Below are 9589 nucleotides of genomic sequence, written 5' to 3' on the forward strand. Positions count from 1 at the left end.
CTGTTTTTCTGTAGCGCTCCGCGATAATTCAAGAAGAAGAAAAAAGAAGAGAAATATAATCATATAATAAGTAAATCTTTCACCACGTGTAAGCCGCACCAGAAGTCGAGTCACCTCGCTGGTTCCTTTTCCTAGCCAGCCTCTACACAACGCTGTACCCCGCTTAATATACAATAAAAGGGAATTTTAAACCATCCCACCGAAGGTTTAGAACATTTCGTTCTAAATAAATATTCTTACAACGAATCCCGGATTGACTGAGTTCCACCCCGGTTAAGAAGACTCGTTACAGAGTGTACAAGTGAGCAAAATTGTTCACGCTTGTAACGTGGAGGGTGCTTCCTTCGGATGGGTTTGTCCCCGCTCTTCACAAAAACAGTAGCGTTATTCATAATAACGAAATTCCGATAATTAAGATCTCTTTTCATAATTCTCTGCTCACCCAGGAATACTATTTAGAGACAGAATTATGAAAAGAGAACAAAGTCCTAAGTCCGTCTGTATAGAATAAGCAATTGACAATAAAATTGGCTTCAAGAGAAAAACGAAAAAGGAGATCAACGAGAGTAGTCAGAGGGTTCAGAGTGTTGCTTAATGTAAAATTGATAAAATAACTATCAAAAATTAAAAGAAAATTTTAATTATGTTAACTTATAAACAAAGTTGTATAAGTTAGTTGTATAGTTAGTAGTACTGCCAATAAAATGATTTTACATATTTGTTTTTTTAAATTTTAAACATCAGAAAGAAAAAATGAAGGAGAAGTAAGCCTAAGTAAAAACGTTTAAACAAGAAATTAACACTCAAATTCAACTAAACAAACTTCGTAACTAGTAATTAAAACCTAGTCCTACTAAAGATATAGTATTAAAAATAAAATATGTTGAAACTTAAATCTACAAAAAACACATTATAACTAAAATCAGCGAGTTTCTGAAAACTGGGATATGTACGTAAGAAGAAGAACCTGCAAATATTGGTGCCAATAAAGTGGCTTAATCCGAAAGAAAACATATAAAAGAGTTTATAAAATACAAGGAATCACAAGATTGGGTCAATTGGAAAAGCAATACGGGGCGGCATAATGAAGGGAAAGGAATGAGATACAGAACCACGGCAAGCAAGAAATAAATAGCATCCACAGCAAGTAAGAAATAAATCACATTAGTTTGAAGAAGTACTAATAGAAAAGGAAAAATAAAATGACAAACATAATGAACTAAATACATAATAGGTTCCGCGATGACGAAGTATAAGTGTGTTTGTATGTTTACCATACACATGACGTAACGGACCAACAGTGCACAATTACCTAGTTAAAACTGCTAATTCGCCAAAGCTTGTGATCGTCACATACTGGTGCTATCATTGATAGAGCGCAAAAAGCAACAGATAGTAAAAACTCTGCTGCATATTTTGGCCTTATCACGAGCAGGCCTAATCCATTTCACTAAAGAAACCAAATAAAAAGTTTAGTAAAATGTTGTTATTGAATAATCAATTAATTTTGAGAGATATTTATAGATCAGGTGAAATGGTTACTTTGCTCAAATTGTGTTATTTTCCAGTAGAGGAACATAGAGATTAGCGGAGAAAGTGTCTTATAAAACGTCGAAACGCTCTTCGGAACCCTTCAAAGCCTCTTATGTCCCCGAAAATGTCTCACTAATGGCACCCTTTCCGTTTTTGTATCAGAAACGATATAAGAAATGGAAGAGCAACTTTGCGCGGAATGGATTCGGTGACATCTTAATGCCAACTCAATGGCTGGAAATTTGCTATTCCTCATGATAAGTAAGCTCTTTTTATCTCCTCGTGACGCGTTATTGCACTTCTCTTGCACTTTCAAATTAAATTGTATTGAAACAAAAGATATAAATAACAAATCCGCTTTTGTAAAAATTAAAAAATTTGTTGCTATGTGGTTTTCAGAAGCTGGTTATAACGAAGAGATTTCATTTTAGCACTCTGTACATTTTTTACAGTTAAACTCGTATATTGATGTATAAATATACAAAATAAACATAGCAAGTAAAAAATTATATTCAATCGTGACCGAATCTTTTATATACATTGCCGTGATCCTAAAAAAATAAAATAGCTAAATACTCCGCAATCACGCAGACGGATTGAGGGACGGATGCGTGGATAAACATGCTTATGTACATTCCGTATTTGAAACTGAGTAAGAATTTATACAACTTATGGAGATTTTGACTTATGACACTATAAATTTAAGTAGACTTGGCCGATTTTAACCAATTTCGTAGAAGTGCAACGGCATCGCCCATAGAAAATACGATCAAATTTTTCTAGATTTAGCTTCTGTAGTTTATACGTGAAGAGCAAAAAACAATTTTTAATTTCTTTTGAAGCAAAGAAACGTCCTTATTGTACGTGCTATAGCAGGTGTGTCCTTCGACAATTTTTTTTTTTTATTAATATTAAAAACTAGTATAAAGTGTACAAAAAGAAATAAGGAAAAACATATATATAACAATTATTAAATAATAATAATTCATGTATAAATAAATAAATAAAAGAAAAAAAGCATGTACACTACTAGCACAGAGGCACACCCACAACCAGTACAGAACTAAATTGCAAATGAGCCCCTAAGCCATCGTGACCATGCAGAAGCTTGGCAACCGATACACTAAACTACAATTAATTTTCGAGTAATAATCAGATATTAAGGTTAAAAGTTGGTCTAAATACGACATAGGCAAATCGCTTATAGACTTTAAAGACTCCAACGTTGCGACAACATGACAGACATATTTAGATTTGTGCAAACAATTCTGAACGGGTTAAGCGGTTCATAATTGAAATTAAAAATTGAACATAAAGTATCAATAGAAGCACTTAGGCACATTAAAGCTTATCTCACTAAATAATGTAGACCAATGGATAGTACCATTAATTAACTTAACTATTATTATTATTATTATTATTATTATTATTATTATTTTAATTCTAGACTAATGATTTGAATTCTTAGACTAAAAAATAAATGGATATTAGATAATAAGCTTAGTAGTATTAATAAAGTAAAATATTGAATTGATATTCTGTTCTGAAGCTGATTGTAGAATGTTCAAAGGGTTAATCGTTCCAAATGCAATACTTCTAGCCAAGGAAAAGTTGAGGCAGTCGCAGAGAATGTGCTTTATAGTAAGAGTTTGTCCACAACAGCAGATTGGGGGAGAAGACTTCTTCAGGATCCATTGGTGAGTTGCAATTGTATGACCAAGGCGAATTCTCGAAAATGTTTGGATCTTGGTTTTCTCAACATTTGTTGGATATAGAGGTGGAGTTAATTGAGTAGTGTTGATGATGGTATTGTAAATATCCTTCTGCAACTCTTCTTTCTCTTTAACTTTGAAGATCCAACTTTTCCATGACATCATCCATAATTAGAGGAGCAGAAGTACCATACTTTCCCGCTCGATAAGCCTGCTCATTTCCCAGTGAACCGATGTGACTTGGTACCCATAACATTTTAATTTTTCCGTCGGGTGTAGTAATTATATTCCTTAATTTGTTGATGGTGCTCCATCTCGAAGTCGAAGGGTTCCGGGTAGCTTGTAATGCAGACAAACTGTCAGTAACAATGACGGTTTTGAGTTTGTTTTTATGGGCAGGGTTGGCAGCGTGAAGGATAGCTCTGGCTTCCGTTGTGAAAGTTGAAGTGCTTTCGTGAAATATGTGGTTGAGAAGAACCCGTCCTGTAGCATCTACCACCGCTCAAGCAGAAGGCAGACCAGGAGATTTTGAGCCGTCTGTGTACAAAAGATTCCAACCAGTATTGTCCAATACTTGGGTTTTCTCAGCTATTAGATTCCTGAAGACGTAATTTGGAGTATCTTCTTTCTTTTGCATAGACAGTGAGATGTCAAAAGAGCAGTTTTTCAAAATCCAGGGATGTTTAACACCAAAAGAGCGGGAAAGTTTTAAGGGAATGTTCAATTCCTTTGCGATGCACTAACAATGGTCAATTGCAGATGGTGACTTTGGAATTTTCTTCGCAATAATAATCTTTCTTACGTCATCAACAAGAATGGATTTGTTTGAATTAAGAAGCTTAGGGACTATTTTACCTTTTAACTCATACAGTCAATTTTCTAAGGTTGGGAGATCAGTTTCAATTATAATCTTATTTATGGGCGTCGTCCGAAAAGCATAACAACTTGCTCTAACGGCTTGGTGATAGACCGGTTTAAGGATGTTGATATTAGATTTGCAGCTATTGCCATAAATTATCAAAGCATAGTCAATCTTGCTTAACACAAGCATTTTGGTAAGATAAGCGATAGTGTTAATATGCGCATGGCTTCTCCAAGCAACGTACTGTATGAAATTTACCCTTGTTAAAAGGGAGTTTTTTAAACGAAGGCAGTGTGCTTTCCAACGATAATTGTTTGAAAACGTGAGCCCGAGAACATGGAGCGTCTGCACATTTAGTACTGGTAAGTCGTTAATATGCATCAGTAGGTTTCCTGCATCAAACATTTGTTTTCGACAAATATGCATTTTTTTTGATTTTTGTATAGAGATTATAGCTCCTGACGAGTTTGCCCATGTGGAGATCTCACATGCAATAGATTCGAGGATGTTGATTGCTTTCGTGTTGTCTTTTTCTTTTGTAAAAATGTATACGTCGTCCGCGTAGAGACAATGTTCCACTCTTGGTACACGGCAAAGAATATCGTTGAAAGCGATCTGGAAAAGCGTGACAGAGAGAGGAGATCCTTGCGGAATGCCATTCTTTAGCGGAAAGGAATCAGAAAGATGATTGTTGATTCTAACTTTGAACCGCCGATGCGACGTGAATGATTTGATGTAGTTGAAGAATTTGGGTCCAACATTCCATGATTTCAAGAGTCTTAAGATAACATGAAGACCAACTCTGTCAAATGCTTTTTCGAAATCAATTGAGAGAATTGTTACGTGATTTCGTTCGGAAATTGCTTTGCTTGTGAAATAATCAATATGTAACAGAGCGTCGATGCATCCTCTACCCCGCTTGAAACCAACTTGTTGCTTTGTTATCAGGTTCTTGGATTCAAGAAACCAAGATAATCTAGATGCCATAATCTTCTCCTTATACCTTAGAGAGGCAAGAGAAAAAAGAGAAATTGGGCGATTAGGGTATATGGCCAGTCATAAATACCGTATTATATAGGTCCAGTAATTTCTTTTTACTAGACTTAGACATAGCACTGATCATTTGGTATGAGATGCGGTCTAGACCAGGTGTCTTCCCCTTCAAATTGGAGAGACAACTTCCAAGTTCAGAGGTAGATACGCTATTTTCCAGGAACATGGCACATCTATCGATATTATTTGAAGGAGATATTGGAGTCCTTTTATTTTCAATGAAAGCACTGGAGAAGTTGCTGTCAGAGGAGTATTCGCACCACACTTTTCCAAAGTAATTAGAAATCTCATCTGCGTCAGTTAAAGTTCCATTGGGAGTGCAGATGGCAGAAATTTGGTTCAGGTTTGAAGTCCCATTAAGTCTGTTGATTTTGTTCCAGACAACTTTCAGAAAAGTTCGAAACTAAGTGCCTTTGATTTCCGTAATTCCTTCCTGAATAGAGCATTGGCCTTTTTGTATAATAACAAGTGATTCTGATCAGGACATCTCTTAAAGCGGTGCCATAGATCCATTTTATTTTTCCTCAAAAACGAAAGCGTGTTGTTCCACCAAGAAACCCCAGCTCATTTAAAAGAGGTGTTGGATTGAGGAATAGAAAGATGAGCAGCCGTGCGAATCGCTTTAGACATAATAGCAGCATCATGGTTGCAGTTTCCGTTAAATGGCTTTGCATTCAAAAATGACTCCACCTGTTTGGAGTAATTGATCCAATCCGCTTTATCTAGGAAGAATTTGGCCTGTTTTGCTGGAGTAGCAGAGGACGTTGAAAGTTTAAGATCGATTATGATTGGAAAGTGATCACTATTATGTAGATCATCAGAAATAGACCAGAACACCAAAGGAAGAAGTGATGGAGAGCAACATGTTAAATCAATATGTGAAAAGGTATGATGAGTTGAGAAGTACGTTGGTTTTCCATCATTTAAAACGCAAAGGTTGCTTTGAAAAAAGGCCTTTTCTAAAACAGTACCGCGAGTGTTGTTCACTGTTGAGCCCCAGATGATATTCCGGCTGTTGAAATCGCCGCATATAATTAATGGGGGGGAAAGTACGGAGAATAAACTGTAGAGTTCTTGCTGAGAAAACGATTGCGAAGGTGGAATATAGAGCGAAAGCACTGTAAATTTTATATTTAACATTATTTGTATCACTACGGCTTGTATATTTGAGCTTAAATGTATGCGTTTGTGAGATATACTTGATTATATAAAAACACCTACTCCTTGTTTGGAATATGAATTTTGATCAGCATTCGTGAAATATCCAGTATATGATTTGGGTGGAATAGGATTAAAAGAGCTTCTACAATGGGTTTCTTGAAGCGATAAAAAGGTTGGATTAAAATCACTTATGAGTGTACGGAGTTCATCAAAATTATTAATAAGTCCCTTAATGTTCCATTGTAGAATTTTAAAAACATTATATAATTGTAATGACATGTAAGCAGAGTGGAGGGAGGGTTAAGTTGACATGTCAGCGTCTTCGTCGAGAAGGTCACTATAGGAATTTTTCGTGAATGATTTATTCTTACCAGCAGAATAATCTGTACTTAGGTGATTTGGTACATTTGAAGCGCAACGGGTTGGCGCACGTGAATAATTTGAAATTGAAGGTTGATTAATGGATGAAAGAATGGATTCATTACCACTTGTGATTTGTTGAGTAAAGTTGAGAGCTGGAGATTCTGGAGAATTTGGTTTATTAGATTTTAGCAAATGTGTTGTTGTTTTAATTTTTTCAATATTTGCAGTTGCTTTGGTTTTCGAAGGTTGATTAATGGATGAAAGAATGGATTCATTACCACTTGTGATATGTTGAGTAAAGTTGAGAGCTGGAGATTCTGGAGAATTTGGTAAATTAGATTTTAGCATTTGTGTTGTTGTTTTGATTTTTTCAATATTTGCAGTTGCTTTGGTTTTTTCAATATTATCTTTGGCAAGTGATGTAACTGGTTTCGCAATATAAATTTTGGTTAATGGTGGAACAGGTTTTTCATTGGAAGCAGTTGCAGCTAAAGTCTTACTAGACTCGATTTGGGAGGCAACAGCAGCATAGGTATTACTTTTGCCAATTCCATGGGCTACAGATGGATTTCTTTCCCGGTATGTGCGTCGCGCTTCGCCCATGCTACAGTAATTTTCTGTTTCGATTTTTAATATTTCACGCATCTGTACAAAACGTGGGCATTGTTTGTCTAACGCTGAGTGTTGATCATTGCAATTTATGCAGAAACTACGGGTACAGCTTTCAGTATGTGAAGGATGACCACAGTTAGCACAAGATGCAGCATTAGTGCATCTTTTTGCCGTATGACCCAGACGTTGGCAATTTTTACACCTCATAGGATTTGGGATGTATAGTTCTACTTTACATTTATACCACGCCGCATCAACTGTTCGCGGTAATCGATAGCGCTCAAAAGTTAAAATAACCCTTCCTGTAGGAGAGCGTGTTTTTCCGTCATCATTCAGTTTGGTTAATTTATATACTTCAGTCACTCCTTGAATGCCCATTTCGCGAACAATTTCATCTTCCGGCACATGCTTTAAGCAAGGGGCATAAATTACGCCTCGAACCGAGTTAAGTTTCTCATGTAGTTTAGCTGAAATAGCACATAGATTAGCTAAAGATTTGGCCTTTATGAGTTTTTCGGTTGCGCGCGGGTTCCCAGTGAGGACCAGTAAATTTCCATCGCGTAGAATCGAGATGAAGTCGATGTATGTTGTAGTGCTATCTAGAGCTTTTTTATAGCAAAAGGGCTAATTTGGGAAATTGTTATTCGAGCATCGGTTGAAGAAATAACAATATATTTTTTATCAATAGGGGTTATATCGCTGATCGGCAACAACGGAAAATCTGAATTTTTACTTTTTTTCCTTTGGGGGGATGTATCACTTAATAGATAAAATCTATTCGAGTTTTTGTCTGGCGGCCCCGGGGCCATTATGCCTTATTGTTGTCTATTGCTTATTATTTGTGAAATAACCACTCACTTGAAAAGGTTTGGGAACTGTGGAAGAAGGTTGGGAACTACTAAAGAAAAGTGTCAAATGTTTTCAATTTTTTTTATTTTGTTTTTTGTTTTTTATTTTTTATTATATTGTAAGGAAGCGATTTTGCTTCCTTACGAAATACAAGTCCGTCCGCCTTAGACATCTATCCCCAATCCGCAGTCAGCAAGTCAGATCTGTCCACGCATGCCGTTCTGTGAGCAATACACGGACAGCCCCCTCCAATATCAAAATCATAAAACACACACTAAGTATACCTATCCCTTGTACAGATAAAATCATAATATCACACACTGAATATGCCTATACCTTGTAACGAGAAAAATGTCTAAACATCTATTGTACAGGCCCACGTGAGTTAATTCATAGAAACACACATCACATGTGTGTAAAGAGAAAAATACAAGCACATAGTGAGGATGTCTCTGCAAAACCACAGAAGCCCACCACAGCACAGATGAAGAACCCCAGTGTACCAAAAAGCTTAGATTCAAATTTCAAAATGGGTTAGCGGAGTCAAGAACTCAATCAAAAGGGAAAAAAACTCAGAACCAAGAAAGTAAGAACCCCAGTGTACAAACAGCTTAGATTCCAAAACCTCAAAATATTTGACAGCAGAGCCAAGAACCCAAATAGAATCTCAAAATGTTTAAGAACTCAAAGGTTAAACAAAACTCAAAGTATAAATACAAGTAAAATCCCAAAATGTTTAACATGCAAGAACTGAACTTAGGTAGAAAATCTATGCATGCAAAACAAACTTCAGTAAAAACCTCTATGTGTAAAAATGCGCAGAATGTGTAGCACCGTTAGGGTATAGCCAAACTTATAGGAGCAAGTACTTGGGCAGGGAAAAAAAATAATAAGAACATACGATAATGCATAAACTGCCTACACAAAATGTACAAAGACACGATCACACATGTAAAAAACACACAAAGCACATGCAAACACGGTGCACAAGCACTCACATACCTCACGGTGATCGAATCACGCGATTTGGTACCTGAGTGCTTGTGAGTAGACATTTGAACAAACATAGCAATAAGTTAGATGTAAGTTGGTTAAGTTGTGGATAAGTAGGATCATGCAAGTCGCAACTGAGGTTGCGACTGCAGCCAACCTAAGCTAAGCATACCCATAAGCATATTACCTCAAACTGATGTAAACACATAGAGCATGTTGGCATGAGGACAAGCGAGTGAGACTCAGGCTATAAAAGAACAGCGCATCGCACAGACTCGTTCATTTCGGTGTCATAGCTGCCTGGAGGTAAGTGGTTACAGACATTATAACAAATCTCTTTTTTTTTGACATTACGGATAGGGGATGAGACGGTTGGTATCAATCGCCATCCCTGAAGGACTTGCAGAACAAATGACATTACGGATAGGGGATGTGACGGTTGGTATCAATC

The sequence above is a fragment of the Glossina fuscipes genome, unplaced genomic scaffold, assembly GCF_014805625.2.
Source record: "Glossina fuscipes isolate IAEA_lab_2018 unplaced genomic scaffold, Yale_Gfus_2 223, whole genome shotgun sequence".
NCBI lineage: Eukaryota > Metazoa > Arthropoda > Insecta > Diptera > Glossinidae > Glossina > Glossina fuscipes.